The sequence below is a fragment of the Aythya ferina genome, assembly GCF_964211825.1.
Source record: "Aythya ferina genome assembly, chromosome: 13".
Classification (NCBI taxonomy): domain Eukaryota; kingdom Metazoa; phylum Chordata; class Aves; order Anseriformes; family Anatidae; genus Aythya; species Aythya ferina.
The window spans coordinates 11,043,266-11,061,299 of record NC_140311.1 but is presented as its reverse complement, the minus strand read 5'-3'; the positions used below and the strand labels follow the sequence as shown (position 1 = coordinate 11,061,299).

The 18,034-nt window shown below is 36.2% G+C and overlaps 1 long non-coding RNA gene across 2 annotated transcripts in view; it reads right to left on the bottom strand.

Moving 5' to 3' along the window:
- LOC311444195 overlaps positions 1-8,734 on the bottom strand; it is a 257,260-nt gene extending 248,526 nt beyond the window's left edge. For both annotated transcript variants that reach the window (XR_014697707.1, XR_014697708.1), the window contains exon 1: positions 8,659-8,734. This is a non-coding gene — a long non-coding RNA (uncharacterized lncRNA). The remainder of the gene's footprint in view (positions 1-8,658) is intronic.
- Positions 8,735-18,034: the final 9,300 nt, after the last annotated feature.

Here is an 18,034-nt window from a genome sequence, read left to right as displayed (position 1 = left end):
GATCTGTTTCTGCTATAAATGAAACAGAAAATATATAGAACATAACGAACTGCTAATAAGCAGTGTTTGTAGAGTGTTGATCCCTGTTGAGACACATCTTTGAAATCATTACATCTCTCCAAGAAACACATTTATGCATTACTTGTTTTAATAGCCATAGACCAGAAACCCACCCTGTGTGCCTCCGTACAAACAATTCTGAAGTTTCCGACCATTTCCATACTGCTCTCTCAGTCCTGTGCTTAATTCTGATACTCTGAGAGCTGGAATAACTTGTGTCTTATTAATGTATTTGTGTAAGCATTTGCATGTTACAACAACTATTTAAACCTAAAAAAAAAAAAAAAAATGTTTTCTACAAGAAGCAGGTGAAAACCAGCTCCACTACAAGGTCTGAGTCAGCAGCAACCTATGGCAGAATTCAAGAGAGACAGGAATGTCTCAAACTCTGAAACTGTGCAACAGGGCTTTGCATTTTTCAGTTTTGGCAAGTTTGTGATTCAGGCCCCTGAAAGGATTCCCCCTTTCTTCAGAACCTGGCAGATAACGAAACAGTGATGGCAAACTGCTGTCTCTTCTCCACTTCATGTTCCTGAAGCTGGTATACCCTCAAAGAGGTTTTGCTGAGAGGTTCTGGAAAAAGCATTCACACAAAGTGTAGCAATCTTGAACATTTGATTTGATGCACCACAGGAATCATTTAGTCCGCCAATAAACCTTGAGGAGAACTCTCTAAAAGTCACAGCAGGAAAACATGAGGGAAACAGATTCAGAAGCCTGCATCCTGGAGGTGACACTCTCTGGGATTAAGTAGTGAAGCAATTTAGACTGATGATTTACTCTAATGAGCTGTAATACCACCACAATGTCAGGCAGGAAACAGGTTATATCCTGTAGCAAAAGGTTTTGATTTGGCTTTCTGAAGGGATCTGAAAATATATCATGACCTGGTTGCATAACCTGTAGGATACTAAAAGTACTAAAAGAGAAATGGATCTCAGACTTGGTTCAGTTCTCAGCAGGACCACTGACATTCTGTGTAGTTCTAAAGAAGCTTCCTCAGCTTCATAACTTCACCTGTAAAATGGAGATAGCATTTTTTTTTTTCTTTTGGTGCACCTTTTCTACTTAATTTGTAAGCATCTTGAGTGGAAATTTTCTCATTCTTTGTCTACAGTACAGTATAGCTCAGAACTTGTCTGTAAGGCACAGACCAAGAGCAGAAGAAAAAAAAAAAATATATATACATATATACTCTCAAACGCCATATAGATTTTGAATCATTAACTATGAAGAGAGATCTGTATTCAAAGCACCCTCCATAACAATATCCCAGCTCTAACTGTTGCTACAAGAGATTTTCTTCCCAAAACTTCAAGTCATCTCAGACATCCTGGCAGATCTGTGAAATTAGATCAGATACAGTTTTAGCAGATTGTGTGGAGTTTTGTGCAGTGTGTGTGTGTGTTGTTACATCTGCAAAAATCGCCTTCCTTCCTCTTTTTTCTGCCAAAAACCATGAAGAATTTGTGCTTTTTTGTCAGTATTTTGTAACATTCGTCTTCAAATAGACAGCCATGTCCCTCCTGTTCAGTCCCAACTGTAAGACATCTGAGCAAGTCATCATTGTCCGAAGGTGTTATAGCTTACCAGTAGAGGCAGATGTGCAAACAGGTCTATACTACTCAGAAGGTACGTTTCATAATCCTAATTGTATCCCAAGTAGCACCAATCCATAAAGGAGCTGAATCACCTTGTCCTTAAATTCATGTACAGGTCATAAGGAAAACCAGCAACAGAACTGTGTTTTTTTCAGCCCCTTTTTATTCACTAGGCTTCACAATATACATATGCACAAGCTCATGCAAATACTTTTTATCAGACATCTTCCCATTAAGGTTTAAGTCACGAATTAAAACTGAAAAACATAGTTATAACCCAGCTGATTAAGATGACATTGCTGCTATAATTGAGGCTGTCTTTCCAGCTCTCAAAGAAAGGGCCATGTGAAGACAGTATGCTGAACTTCTACACAGGTGACCATTCTCTTGGCAAAAATACAGACGGTTCAGTTAACAACAGAAAAATCTCTTCTGAAGATGCCAAATACTTTGGGTTAAACCTCATCCATGTGTTTATCGTTAAGCACACTTACATGTTCCTACTGACTTCTGTAGTTCCAACCTAGTCCCTTCGTGGGCAGGTACTTAATTTTGGGGTTTGTGCCAAGTCAACAGAAGCTACTTGTGCGCCTACACTTCAGTCCATGTTTGAGTGCTTTGCTGGAGTGGGTCCAGTGCCCTCTTTTCAGAAGTGAGCATTTAATATGAAACAAAGCACTTGGCATGCAGGTGTTTTAAGGATGTTTTAGAGTATTGTATGTGTTCTGCTATCATTCTGTAAGGGGAAGTCCCACTGCAGGCAAACCGAGGTCTGTATTAAAAAATAATGGATGAGAGTCATATTCAGTCATATCCTAACTCAGACCAAAGCATCCTATTTTTTGTGAGATAAGCACAGTATGTGCTAAACTATGCAACTGTGAGCTGCTGTTTCATCTACTGCAGATTTTATTAAGTTCTTCCAGAGAGGAAACCATTAGGCAAAAGCTGTATTCAATCTGCAGGAGCAGATAGTGCAGATGGCCAATGCATTACTCTCAAACAGAAAAGCTAAGCACCCTTCTGGCTACATATAAAGTTCTGGAATGAGAATATATGAACAACATGATTATTTGGACCAGACAGTTCTGGCTAGAAACAAACTGGCAGCAGTGACAAAATTTTCAGAGCAGTCATATCCCAAACTGGAATGCTGCACAGTATTTTCTTTATACCTGAAGTAGTTCAGTATCAGAGCATCTCAAGTGCCATACAGTTTATTTAAAGATGATTTTTTTCCTAACTGAATCTTGAGTGAGTCATCAATCACTGAGCAGTTCCATGCTGTTTTTCCTCTATCGCAAGCTAACATTAAACTTTGTATAATCACTTATGACAGTGTTTTTCAAACATTTTTAAGATGCAGCCACTTTTGCCTCATCAGTCTTCCTGCCACCCTTCCATTCCCTCCAGCCTTCCTCCTCCCCAGGCATCAGCACCTCCATTTCTCCTCAGCAGGGGAACAAAAACAGGCTGTAATTACTGTCTGCAAGTATTTACTCACTCCCACATCTTAATGGAACTGAACTGCTGATCTTTCCACATCCCTAAAATAGGTCTCAATACTCAGCTGAAAAAAAAACATACTGATTTAATAAACAACACAGTCTCCAAACATCCCAGTTTGGCACAGTTACCTCTGTGCCAAGATAAACAAAAATATTTGGAAACTTATCTTTACTACCATTGCAGCTTTTATATGTACAGGACTCTAACATTTATTGTAATGCCACTACTGCACACAGGCCATGCAGACAGTGCAAGGAAGAAGCATTTGAGTAGGAACAGCCCATACACTATTTGAAGAGAGACACACCACTAACGTTCAAATACTATTAGACTGCTGCGTAAAAAAACTTCATTTTTGATGGAATACCATTGTAAAAATACATGTTTGCATGCCTCTTACTTGGACCAGTAACCCCACTGCCTGAAATAAGCAGACCTTGATTTTGCTGTTGGAGCCAAGCAGAAAACAAATCTACAGTAGAAAAACATATTGTTCAGAATTTTCCCTTTAGGTGTGTTCAGGCAACGTTAGTTATACTTTACTGCAAACTTCAGTATATATTTGAGTATGGTCTGTGTGCATGTGTAGGTGGGTGAAACGGGGAGTAGAAAAGTAGGGAAGGTTCATTCTCTGGAGCAGAGTAAGCAAACTGGTTTGTGCTGACAAGACAAGTTACCAAAAGGAATGAGGAGGTAGGCATACTAAGTATAGGAGATAGGCACAACATTTCTGAAGTAATTCAGACTCTGTCTTAGATATCCGGGAAGTGGTAGTTAAGAAAATTGTCCCCCAACTTCAGCAGAAAGTCAAACGAATGGTCATTAAAACATAAATAACTTGGAATACACTTTAATGCCATTTTAAATCTACAGTAAGACAGGGAGATGCTAGGCAGTGAGCCATCTAATCGATCTTCTCTCTTGATATACCTGTTACCCACAATGAAAAAGGAACTAAACTGAATAATATATACCAGAAATCAATTACTTTGATTTTAGGAATACATTCAGAAAATGAGTATGAAACAATTGGCAAGAAAGAATTGAGTAGTCATTAGTCACTGAATCACTGTATAGTGTACAGAATATTCTCCAGTCAGACATACTCAACGTGCCAACAGTAAACCATGTATTTAATAGGGAAGGGTGGACTTGACCTACTGGCTTGAGAATCTTGCCTTAGAAGTAAAACAAGTATAGAGGGTTTTTTTTGTTTTTGTTTGTTTTGTTTTTAAATAACTGTAGTTACATTTTCCTATATTAACCACAAGCTTAATCAGACAATATATATTTAAACCCACCTTTCTGAACTTTCTTCAGGCATAACAATTATAACATGACCCATTACACACTATCTCTGAATTAGGTCCACCACTGATAACAGAATTCAAGAGAACTCCATTCATTCAATTAATTCCCATTTTGAAGAAAAAATAGAGTATATATCTAATTATAAGGACAAACTTCCCAACAGAAGTGGGAAAAAAAAAAGAAAAAAAAAAGGTTTCAGATATATCCCGTTTTAGATCTAGCTAATTCAGTGGAAGAAGCTGCAGTACTTGTCTACTTGGCAGTTACAGATAAAAACTACTTACCTTCCTTTAGCTCTTCCTTAAACACTACCAACAAAAAAGATGTTTCATCTGAGCAGAGAAAACAATCAGATAACTATAGACATCACATTGAAGACAAAGCATCTTCTGTAGTGCTGAGATATAAAAGAATTGGTATCAACAACACTGCTGTCAGTGAGAGTGCAAACACCAGCCTTTAGAGAAGGTTAACCAACAGGACACCAACACAAGTCCAGATTTCTAAGTCTGCAGGTAAATCAGATGCTAACAACTTCTGAAAAAGTTGTCACTTTGCATCATGCACTGCAAGCGTTTCACTCAGCAGGCCAACTGGTGGTCCAGGGCTGGTCTGCTGCCCCATCACACAAGGAGACTGGAAACAGCTACTCAAGTGATGGAGCCAGTGCAGAAGCATAAGCCTCTCCCAGCACCTGTCACCTCATCTTTGAAACCTAAGATATGGCTCTGATCATGCAAAATGAAGCCGGGGACCTGTCTCCTCCTGAACTTCTCTGCCTGGTATGAACAGCTGAGAACAGCTGCTGCTTTTCCTGTAACACCACAGGCTGCTAGGCAGAACCCCCAAATGGGCTCCAGCTTCCACAGCCACAGAGGTGGGATTATCCTACCTGCATTACTTGTAAGGTTGGAACTCTGTAGAACAAAATGCCAAGGTGATCTCTGAAAGTCAACTGAAACTTAATCCATATAGCAATGAAAACTGAAATCACATCCGGCATCTGATTTAGCTTTGTATAGGTAAGCTTTACCAAAAAAATCTATTTCTGTCTACACTCACTTCTAAGAATTCTCAGGAATACTTTGTAGATCAACAGTCTTTGCAGAGTCTCTTCTCCTCCCAGGAAGGCTTTGTTTTGCCAAAGTTGCAGGCAGGCTTGCTGCAAAGTAAGAAAAACTGTAATTGCCAGCCAGACTTCTCTAAAAAGTCATTATATGCCCATTTAATATGTGCAAGACAAGCATTTCTTTTTTTTTTTTTTTTTTTTTTTCCCTCTATGCAGAATTGGTAGCTAATTTTTTTTACTTAAACTTGTGGCTCTATTAATCTCATTTTAATGTTTTTGCCTTCTCTGGTTCCATTTCCTACATCATTGTGAGACTGCATCTCATCACACACATCTAATTTATCATTTTAGTTTGAGTCATTAATCTTTGCCTCTCCTCCAAAAGATAATCCATGTTTAATAGCTATATAATATAACGTGCATCAAGGTGCTGAAGGACTATTTTGCAAACTTTGGAAGAACATTGTAACTACACCAAATATAATTACACATCCAAAAATCATTCTTTTTAAGAGGCCAAAAGTTCTCTCTATAACAGCAAAAGCTAGGAATACATTATAAATAATTTTTGCTTGAGTATTGGAAGAAATAAAAGAACACAATCAGTTCCCTCATGTCCTCCTCCCCCAGGCCAGTAAATGTTATCTTTAAACAATGAAGATAAGAACACGGTTTAAAAAAAAAAAAAAAAAAAAAGAGCACTGATAAATATTTACTAACTCAATAGCATCCTCCTTGAAGAGGCAGAACACTTACAGAAGATTAGATTGTCAAACAAATAAATGAGCCTCATATTGATCTTGCATACCTTGAGACAGAATTTAACCTGTGATAAGCACCATGTCTTCAAACATTTCTCCAATTATCTGCTACTACTTTCTTGACTCATAATTAGCGACAGCACAACCTAAACACTACCAAACAAGTACTAGACACTAAGGCATTGTATCCAAGAATCATTTTACTTTTATGAATTGGCATATTTAACAGTTTTGTCTTTTAAAACACTGCTTAAAGCTTCATAAATATTTTCTTCCGGACTCCAAAGCCATTAGGTTTCTTCAACCCAATGTTTTAGCTGACTAGTGCACTGGAATGCTACATCACCAACCATGTATTTGATTTTTCCAAATTAAATTAAAATAGAGGAAGTAAAATAGAGACTTTTGTCTCTATTGACTTAAAAGCTGGTCACAATGCAGCTGGTGCCTAATATTAGGCAGGAATATTAGACTGAAGCGATCAGCAATAAAGACTGTATTAGAACTGCTGCAGTAAGACACTTTTCATACTTTATTCCTGCTTCTCATTTTACAGTATGAGGAGGAATTGGGGGTTTACATTAGAACGATCACCCAGCCTTTCTGGAAAGTTGTGTTGTTTTTTTTTTTGTTTGTTTCTTTGTTATTACTGTCTTTTAGTTTCATTGTGTGACATAACTATAACATGGGACGAGAGTAGTACAGAAATTAATCAAGTGGTCAGCCAGTCTTGATCTGAGGGAATACCTCTGACCATATTCAAAAGAATAATAGAATGGTTTGGGTTGGAAAGGACCTTAAAGACCTTCTAGTTCCAGCCCCCCTGCCATGGGCAGAATCACCCTGCACTAGACCACATTGCTCAAAGCCTCATACGGCCTAGCCTTGAACACTTCCTGGGATGGGGCATCCACAAAAGAGTTCAGCAAACTTTGAAAGAAACGCTTTACTTTTTGATTTTAGTGGAGCAAGAACTGAAAGTAGAATCTTTCACTGAATTTATGTCAGTACAGACTCCTTGAAACAATAAAAGGATAATGTGACAGCTCATCCTACCACTTCACATCACAACTAGAGTTTCAGATAGAGAATAGCTTTCAAAAAAAGTTTTTATTTCTTGAACTAGATCTGCCCATTTTTTAATAGTACAATTTTGTGAAAGCATTAAACAAACTTTCTATATGAATGGTAGATGCAAATAATGAAAATCAAATTTGAGAAACATTGATCTTCAAAATTCCTTGGGGGCTCCTGGAAACATAATGAAGTGATCAAGTTTATCAAGTCATAAATAAATGTTTCGTAAAATAATGATAGATTCCATGCTACCCAGTCACTTCCCTGGTTCCTGAATTCCTAAGTCTGAGCTTTTTGTTTGTTTGTTTGTTCGTTTCCACCTTTTATTTAATGAATATGTTTCTTAACATCAGTTGGACCTAAAGACTCAAAAACGGGAAGGCAAATAAAAAGTAATATACATTAATTGGTTTTCATATCCTTATGTTTTAATCCAAGATTAGAAACTGGATGCCCATCAGGTAAATAATGGAGAAAAAGAAAAAAATGAAAAAAAGTCTAGAAACACAGTAATACACAAACACCATTTAGATGGTCTGCTCCCATAGCCCTTGCCACTGATGGTAAATTTAATAACCCTGTTTAACATCAACAACTAAAAACACCTCAAAAAGAACCACTGCTCCATTTTATGTTTATTTTAATGGATTGTTATAACACTTCATTATTTCCTCTTACACACTGTACGTGACTTAAGTATAATTAAATCTGCTGAACTTTTGTTAAAATATTATAACTGCAACAAATACAGAAATTATATTAACCATGAATCACAATACTAATGTTATTTTAAACTAACACTTTGTGCCTGATGCTTCATACATCATAAATGATTCACAACACTAAAATAATGAGTAAATTATAGCTGATCACTTCCCAATTTAAAAAAAGGAGAACTGAGTGACAGACTTTCTTCCAAATTCTTACTAATGCACAGCTCACATTATCCTTCCAATACTTACCTAACTTTACAAGGAATATGCAGTGCTAAACTCTCCCCTTTGTAATTACTACAATATTTGATTTCCAATATCCATATTTTAAACCTTTCTAAGTTGAAAATAATTAATCAAAGTCCTGTCTTTCTCAGCTTGACTCCAAGGTTTCTTACATTTCAATGGATGTTAGGGTATTGTGACAATTACAAGTTCTCAACAGTCTAAGGTCTGTGCTTATCTTTATATACATGTATATATATGTACACACATATGTACACACACATATATATATATATATATATATACACACACATATTTCAGTAAATACTAACCTGGCAGTTCAGTGGACTTTCAGGGCACAAAATGGTTGCTCTGCAAATCAACCACGAGCACACTACAGCTCCTGTGGCTGAACTCGGCGTCAGTTCCACCGTTATTCCACAAGGAGGAACGGTGCTCTTGCAGCCACCATTTACAAACCTTCTCGCTCAGCCTCTTTACTGCTTTCCAAATTATTATGTCTTCAAGAGATAAATGGAGATGTGGTATTCACTTGTAGCAGCAGATCTGTCCAGTGTTTTTTCACTTCTGAATGACCTCAGTTTTATCCAGCCTACTCTCATTGACTGTATTTGCCAAGGACTGTAATTGCCATGGAAGACTTTACTTGTGTATCTGCTGTTTCTCCTTGTCAGGACTTACTACTGATTTCCAACCACTCACTCCCCTCCTTTGCTGTTCTTAATCAACCAATATATAAACACTATCCCATTACCAGTGTCAGGTGGGTCCATGTGTACAAGCTGCTTATGAGTTCTTCTTAGGAATGGATGCATAATTTCTCTAAATACAATTTTGTTTCTTTCTTCCTGTTCCCACCATCTCTCTCCAACTTACATTTTAGTTCTTAACTTCTGTTAAAGTCATTCTCAACTCCTGATGAGAGTGAAAGCATTCAAAATCTCCCAGCAATATTAGCAATTTTAAAATGTGAAAAGGTGGATCTTTTTCTTTTGAAAGCTATGCTTTTAGTGTACACTATCAGCTCTTTCTATGATTTGATACAGTCCCTTGAACTCAGATACTTGCACTGATTTTCATAGGAGCTACCACTTGGCTTTGGAAAGTGTATTTTCTTTATGAAAAGGACTCTGCAGGACCTTTGATTCAGACTGATGTGCATCAGGCCTATTTGGCACATCTGAGCACCTAGATCTCAGCCACAGCTTTTTACTCAAGTGAAATGAGAATCCATTGCACATCCTCTAAACACCTTGTGGTTTTTTGTTTGTTTGTATGTTTGCTTGTTTTCTTTTCTGTCTTCAGAATGTTTGAGATAAAGTTAATATTGACATGCATGGTACAGTTATGACTCAAACTTATGAAATTGTATTTTTATGGATACTTAGCAGATGTAAATGCATGCACCTATAATATCAAAGAAAATGGCTGAAAGTCATAAGAGATAGAACAATGCTGTTGGGTGGCTTTTTTTCATGGTACACTGCAACGCCTCACTAATGCTATGTTCTCTATTAAAAAGCAGACAAGGTACAGTGGCATAGTTTGTTGCACTTCACTAAGAAACCAGTAAACATCCTACCTAATGTTGCCAATGTACATTTTCCATGACAACCATAGTACCCTGCTGACAAATGATAATGTCATTGCAACATATCCTTAAAGCACCCTAATTACTACTGTTTGCATGAGGGCATGTGAGCTGGTGTTGACTTGAATTGAATGAGCAAAGTTTTTGGGGCTAAGCTAATAAAACAACTGGGAAGCTGTGAGTACCTTATTTTTTAGGCAAGACAGGGAAAAGAAAACAATGCATCTCATTAATACGATGCACACTACTGCTGCACGTGTTCTACTGATGTTTAATACAGTGAACAGTACTTGGTGCCTCACAGGTTTGGAAGATTCACTCTGTGAAACAAGCAAAATCCCATTAAATGCATCTGTGCTAGTAATCTGCCAGTATGATAATAAAATAATCTGTTCAGGAATCAGAATGCAGACTGTAAGCAAGACATCCAAAATGAAATATGGTTTAAACTATTGTTTAAAAAAAATTACCTCAAAGTGTGCATTTAACCCATAGGAATATAATTCCACTTTATTCTGATACCTCTTGCCAATAGATGATTCCCCAGTTAGAAAAAGCCATCCAATGTATATGGAAAAAACAGAGCCAGGGCTGTGACTGAAATCAAGCATTTCTGTCCTGCTACAAATTCGACTTTTTAGAATTATATTGTGCAGTGTTCCTACTCAGCCACAATGAATAACTTTCCTCAGTCATTAAAAATACTTTTCCTAGGCTGTTTCAATATGATTATTCAGCTTGCAAACACCGGAAAAAAAAAAAAAAATCTGTTTTATGCCAGTGGGATAAAGCGTTCACTAGTCAGGCACTATAACAACTCTTCAATAACTCCATGCTGATCTTGAAAATTTCAAGCCTATTTTCCCTGTTACTGAAAAATCATTCACAAGTATAGATAAGATTCACTTGATCTCAGTTATAGGGAGGTACTGTACATTAAATCCAAATGCATAACTGTAAAACAACAAGAGTGTACAGTTTCCTCCCCTCTCCTGCTTTTTTCCTGCAATATCATGCTCGAAAATATATTATACAACACCAAATAACTCTTAACTTCCATGAATGAAATGCTTGAAATCTGCAGAAAATTGCCTGTTTACAGCTAACACATCCCTCAGCTGAAAGGACATCTCATGCTATTCAGATGCTCTTTGTGCTGCATGTTTATCTTGCAATAACTAGTTGGCAAACATACAGCTGGGAAGAAGTGATTTATTAACGATATGAAGTAGTTCCAATGTGGATTTACTAAAAGCTTACACAATGCTAAAGTATAATGAATTGCAAAGACAAACAACACATCTGGGTTTTCCATTCATTTATATTACAGCTAGTACAAGTTTACTGGTTTCTAGTGAGATAAATCTTGACATCCTCATAAGAGAAAGCACAACTCTCTGCAAAAATTGCCAAAACAAACCCGTGACAAGGATCACAGTTGCTCTTTGGAACACTAAAAATTAAAACCAAACAGTGCAATCAACCTAAGGGCAAAGTTTGGCTGCTGAAACTTGGTTACATACTTCAGGGCACATAAACTATAAAATGAAGTTCATTTTTAATCAAGATCACGCTTTTTATATAGGAAAATATTAATGCTGATGTCCACTAGACCTATGTGATAGTTGCTCCACTACTGAGCAACAGAATAATTCTACATGCACACTGTATTACTTTTAAAATCATGGGTCTGTTTTTGCAGGGTATACAAAATCACCATTGCTTTATAAAAAGGTAATGTTCTCCCAGACAGACCAAAAGTGCCAAGAGTTGCACACTGTTTCAGCTCCAAAATCTCCTCATGATTTATTCCCAGGAAGTGCTTTTCCAAGCACAAACACTGAAAAAAACACCCATTTCAATGCCCTGCAAGAATCCTAATATTGCCTTAGAAGCCACGAGACTTCACTTGAAGAATAAATGTAAAGCTTCTTCCCTGCCCCTTGCTTTTCTAAGCCTAGCCTAAACAGGTGTCCTTGTTCCATATTTTCAAGACTTTCTGCAAACAACAGTTAGAAGCAATTTCACTGAAAATGAAAATAGATTCTCATGAAATCTGTTGACCACAGAAAACAAAGTGTGAAAAGAAACATCACAGAACCATGACAAAACCTGACAGGTTTGCAACTCTGTGTTTTTCTTCTGATTTCTGATAAACTTTAATGATGAGCAGAAAACAACTGTTTGCTAGAAATACTTCTCTTTTGTGTGTGTATTCACCTGAGTCATTCTGACAGATTTCAACATAATATTTGAGGTTAGGTTAGTTTCTGTTACCATAAGCAAAGCAATTATTCCTTTTGGTAAAATAAGGTGACCCATCACCATTTAAGACATGGAAATGCAAAGCATTTATGATAAAATACCTAGGCCTTACAATATAAGACATTATCTGGTTAAGCCAAAAACACTCCTTAACTGCCCTGTCCCACAACAATTGTAAGCTTTGTTACTTTAATTTAGAAATGGAAACTAGAGTTTCTTGATTTTAATATGTAGCACTGAGGTAAATATGTTCATAAGCTATTGGATGCAGGAACTGACACACATGCTGGAATCACTTATATTTTCCAAATCAAACCATGCTGATTTAGGGTGTAATAGGTCTGATAGATGGAAGAGGCTGCCAATGGTTTCACTTAACTTCCAGTCTGAGATGTACTTTTACTATAAGACACACATCAGAGAGAAACACCTACAGAGTCAGCACTGACGTGTTACCAAAACAGGTGATTTCCAGATTTTCCACCTGTTAGGTCATTAGTTCTATTAAGTTCAGGTTCTCTTTTGCTTAAACATTTTTAAAAGAAATATAATTATAAAAAAAAAAAAAAAAAAACTTCTAAGTCTCAAAACTTGCAGCCTAAAGGCTAGAATATGTTTAGTGTATGGTCTCAAAGCACTTAGATACTTGTTTTTCATTCATGTCTGCTAAGCTTCATTCTCTTGCTAAGGATGGTACTGATGCTCAACTCACTGCTAAGTAATACACCAGTTTTTCCACTTACACATAACAGGGGGGCAAGGGGAGAGCACTCTAACAAGAAAAGACGTAAAAAGAAATACACAAGCCATTTTCAGCAACTATTTAAGAGTGAGATTAAATATACTTAGTTGATGACTGATATTAGAGATCTGTGTATGCATTTATTTAAAATGTGATATTGAAAAAATCATCATATTACACTGCATTGTACATTTGTACTGCACTGGAGGTTGAAGAAGAGGGGAAAAGAGAAAAATTAAGTCTGTGTAAAATTACCAGAATTTGTTGCCAAAAGTTGCTGGTTATCTTCTGAGTCTAAGGGAGGTCCTGTATTAAACTAGAATACATCTCATTTTTCAACTGAGCAATAACTCATTATTTCCTCGTATGACAGATATTTATGAACAATATTTATGAACTCTAGTTTACTAGAAGGTATTTAACATACCTGAAAGATATCCATCACAAAAATCTAGTACTTGCAAACAACAAAATGCATATGACCTTTTACACAGAACAGCATATGGAATTAAGGTAGAAAAACAGCTGTAGTAATTCATCTATTTCCAAAGACAAAGGCAAAAAGTCAGATAATTGTTAGAGTTGATTGGATTCACCTAGAGTTATATGAGAGCATTTGATTTGCAAATATAAATACACAAAATAAAGAACTGCATACTATTACTTTTTTCCTTCATTTTTCACCCAGAGACAAATTTAGTCAAGGGAAACACAGATGGCATCATCAGTATCTTAAAAATAAAAAACTGTTTTATAGCATATGTAAATTAAACACAAGAAAGGTTATCTTTCTCCACCTCTATCTCCAAAAAAGATGGGACAGTGGGCAAAGTCTAACAATTAATTGGATAAACAAGTATCAGCAGCTATCTATTGCAAAGATATTGCACTACTATTTCACTCTTACAGAAATAAAAGAAACCCACTTTAGTTTTCATTAAATTACTCCTGAAGAACTTTTAGAAATCTCTGAGTATGCAATGATATGAAGATGGCACCAAAAATTTCTTTGATGACTCTCAAACACAAACAGCTTTGAAACGAAATGATTTTGCTAAGTAAATCTCCTTGCTCAAGAAATAATACGAGCATCAGAGCTCAAGCATGCAAATTCTTGGTCTTACATTATTCCCTATGTTTCTTCTTCCAAACTATTCTTGGTAGCACACCATGATATTTGTTGCTACACTGCTGCACTTTCATAGCTTTTTCTGCTGCATTTTCTGTTCTGCACTGCTGTCATACTTCCTTTCAGAAAGCCAGAGCAGAAGAAATGTATTTTATCACCTAGCCAAAAAGGCAGTTATCAGAAGATAATACAGTCACACAGTCAGGACAGAAGCATCTATGGGACCGAGCATGTCAGGAATTTTACATTTCACTAACTTGTTTAACCGGAGCTTAAAAATAAATCATCAGGCACAGATCCCTTTTGCAAGAGCAAAAGAATCCTGCTGCAGTAAGTTTTGCAGGGCTGTTACAGAGTGCAACCATGAGTTCCAAGAGAATTTAAAGGCCTTGATCCAGTGCAAAGCCACTGGCTTTTTCTCCCAGGACTCTTCACTGAGCTTGCCTGGGTCCCTTGCACAGATAGGAGTTGTGCAGCCTATCCATGGAAAGGCTTGTAAGATGCCTAGATTCTGCTTTGATACTTGCTAAAAAATGCTAGAATCTTACCTCCTAATTTAATTTTAACTGTGTTCAATCATATATTGTGCTTAAGAATCACAGAAGAAGTCAAATTGTGACACACATCTACAAATAGCTCTGGTGATGTAACAAGGCTATATAAAGAACAAGTTCCTGTTCAGTTTGTTAAAATATATTTATACATTTATACAAGTACTTGTGTATTTACATATTATATAAATATTTATGTGTGTGTATTTTATATAAACACAATTTCATTCTTTTATACAGAAATGGCTGAAAGCTAGCACAAAACACAATCTGTTAATTCACATTACAGTTATAGAAATAACAATTTTAATAAAAATAAACAATGCATAATTCATAGCCACCTTTAAGGATATATTCAAAGCATATCAATGCTTCTTTTTTTTTTTTTTTTTTTAATTTAAGGCAGCTTTCATCAGCTTTATGTGAGTAAGAAACAGTTTTCAGCTTTTACAAATAGAAATATTAAGATAAATGTTCTTTTATTACCTTTTTTTTTTATTATTATTATTTTTCACCATAGCTTTTCCTCATCTCTCCAAACTAAAGATGTTTGTGGTATTGGTCGGCCTTACAACACATGTAAATCACACTGAAATCTATATATTACCTTAGTGATTCAAATATAACAATACTGTGGAACACAGAGATATCTTTGCTTGAAATTTGGAAATGGATAGTCTTTAATACCAGGCCTGGAAAGAGAAAACTGAACAATCATTTCAGCCCTTTTTATTACAGCTATCATCTTTATTCTAGACTGAACACTGCAAGAACAGATAGTGACGAAATGGTTATGTTTCCACCATGGAAACTGTATTACCAAATTAAACAAAAAGAAAAGACCTTTTATAAAAATAAGGGTGCATATGAATCTGTCAAGTTTTTTCCAAAACTATGGATTTGGAGTGACAATCCAAAGGGGAAGGAATTAAATTCAGCTTTATAAGACTATATTCTTATTTACATCAGTCAAAGGTTGTCACAGGTTAACTGTTGTTAACAGGTTAACAGGCTACTGTTGTGAGATCAGAAACAAATTATACTTTTTTTTTTTTTTAATTCAGCTTGTGCGTGTATGTATGCGTGTATGTACATGTACACACTGAAAAAAGAATCTTATCAGTTGTCTTCTCACATTTTTCTGCCACATTTGCTGTTCTTATGCTCTGCAAACAGAAGATCAGAGAGAGAATAAATTCAGAAGAAAAAATATATAATTATACTATTATTTACTACTGGATTATCAATATCACAACATATTAGTGGTGTTATCTGACCAGTATAGGCATTGTAAGACTGTTCCTATAGTAATTCCATGTATGTGACATATACATACTGTAATGACTTCTCTGTTTGCATAACTGTTGACAATTTGCCCATGTTTAATAAAATAAAAATTGTTCTGTTCCACTTCATTATTTTAAGTTCAATATTACAACATCATAAATAGGAATCCCACTTAAAATTCAGATGACATCTGACTTGAACAATTATCTGGAATTTACATTCTTGATTAGAATTTGCAAATTACATTATGTGTACATTTAAATATACACTGTATTCTGCATGAATTATAACTGAATACTTCAGAGTACTATCACAAAAAGATATTCCTTCCCTATAGAAATATGGAGTATAGCTGTCTTTTCTCTCAAAAATATACACAAATAGGCTAGAGGAAAAAAACTTTTTTTTCTTTTAAACTATAGGCTGGGTTACTGAAACTCTTCCCAAAACTAAACTCAAAGCAAGGCTCTACTACACGTGTTGCTAGTCATGAGAAAGAATCCCTTGCTTATAAAATTTAACTGCCCGCACATTACAGGAGCAACTAATAAAAAAAAAGCACGGGTACTGGATAAGGAATGTGCATGTCAACAGAAGTCCTGACTGCTCCTCCATACTCTTCCTTTCTCTGCTGTTTCAGGTACCCGCATCTTTCAGCACGGCAAACTGCAGCTAATGAAAAAGCTGCTTTGCATATTGAGGGTGATGGTCAGCAATTATAATTACAAGGCATATTTGAATTGTACAATCCTTAGTGTGCCTCAGTAGGCATCACAGTCTCTAAAACACAGTGTTTTAGAATCCATTTATTTCTAGTTTCCATCATTACTGCTTGTGCAAGTCTTTGGTACCATTTTGCTTTAAACACACTGAAGGCTGAGTTATTCTGGTCCCGGCAACAATTCTGTTTATCTGTGTGTAACAGCAGTCCAACAACGTATCACAGTCACCTAAATTTTTATGTCCATTGCAGTCCTGAGTTCACAGGTGCCTCTTATTGTCCAGGTCTTCCTGCACATAACCTTTGCTGCTGTTTTATGTCCCAGATTGAGTATTTAACCTGAACTTTCTTTCCCAGCTGTGATGGCCAGAGATTCAAGCTAAATCAGTCTGCTCCTCTGAGTAGGCCTCACTCATACATCTGCTTACTAGTTTCTATCATTCTCCAGATTCAGATTTCAGAGATCTGAGGACAAATGGGGTGGTCCAACAAGGCCTTTCCTTCTATTTTGCCATTTCTGCCTGCTCTCTGGTTCTTTTTGCAGACAACTCTCTCTTCCCATTGCTTTGTGGGTACTTGGAGGAAGTCATCCTACCTCCACATTGGTGCTGAATCATTTAAATTCTGCTTCAGTGAACTGTACATCATTGTCTAAATAGTCAGTGTCAGCTACCTTTTTTTTCTGCAATACACACTTTCAGTTTTCTAATCATAGCACTTGTCTGAGTGACAATTCATCTTCCAGAAACGGGAGAAGTAATGTTCCAAAACATAGTTTCCATCATTAAAGAGAACAAAGAGGAAAAAGATTGGACTCAGAGTTAGGACAGAATTTTATGGGATCAGACAATCCCTTTCCACTATCAGTCTGTAATTTTACATGACTTGTAATGTTTTATGCATGCCCTTAGGGATTCACAGCTACCTAAAAGATATACTCCCTGATTCACTTTAGTCCTGACCAGCTGTGAAATGTGTATTTCCCCATGATGAGCTCTTAAATCTACTGTTATCCTGTTTATACTACATCCTATCCTATAACCAGAGATTACTCATCTCTTGATATGAAGACTATACACAACCGGTCATTTACTGTGACCAGCTTTCAAATTTGAATTATTTTATTGTTTGTAATACCCTATGCTATTCACTGCAGCGATTGATTAAAATACCTCATTTAAAGACACAAATGCAGTATAACAAGCTGATGTGTACTATCTTTGAGTTCCATCTGTTATATACTTTGGAAGATATATCCACCTCAGTTTATTTATCATTAAAAGCAATTACCTAAGGCAATGCTTTATCCTCCCACCACAAATCTGCAGACTCAAAAGCAAGTTATTTAACTGGTTACTGGGAATCTGCAGTGGCTTCCATTGTGATGTTTTGCAAGAGCTT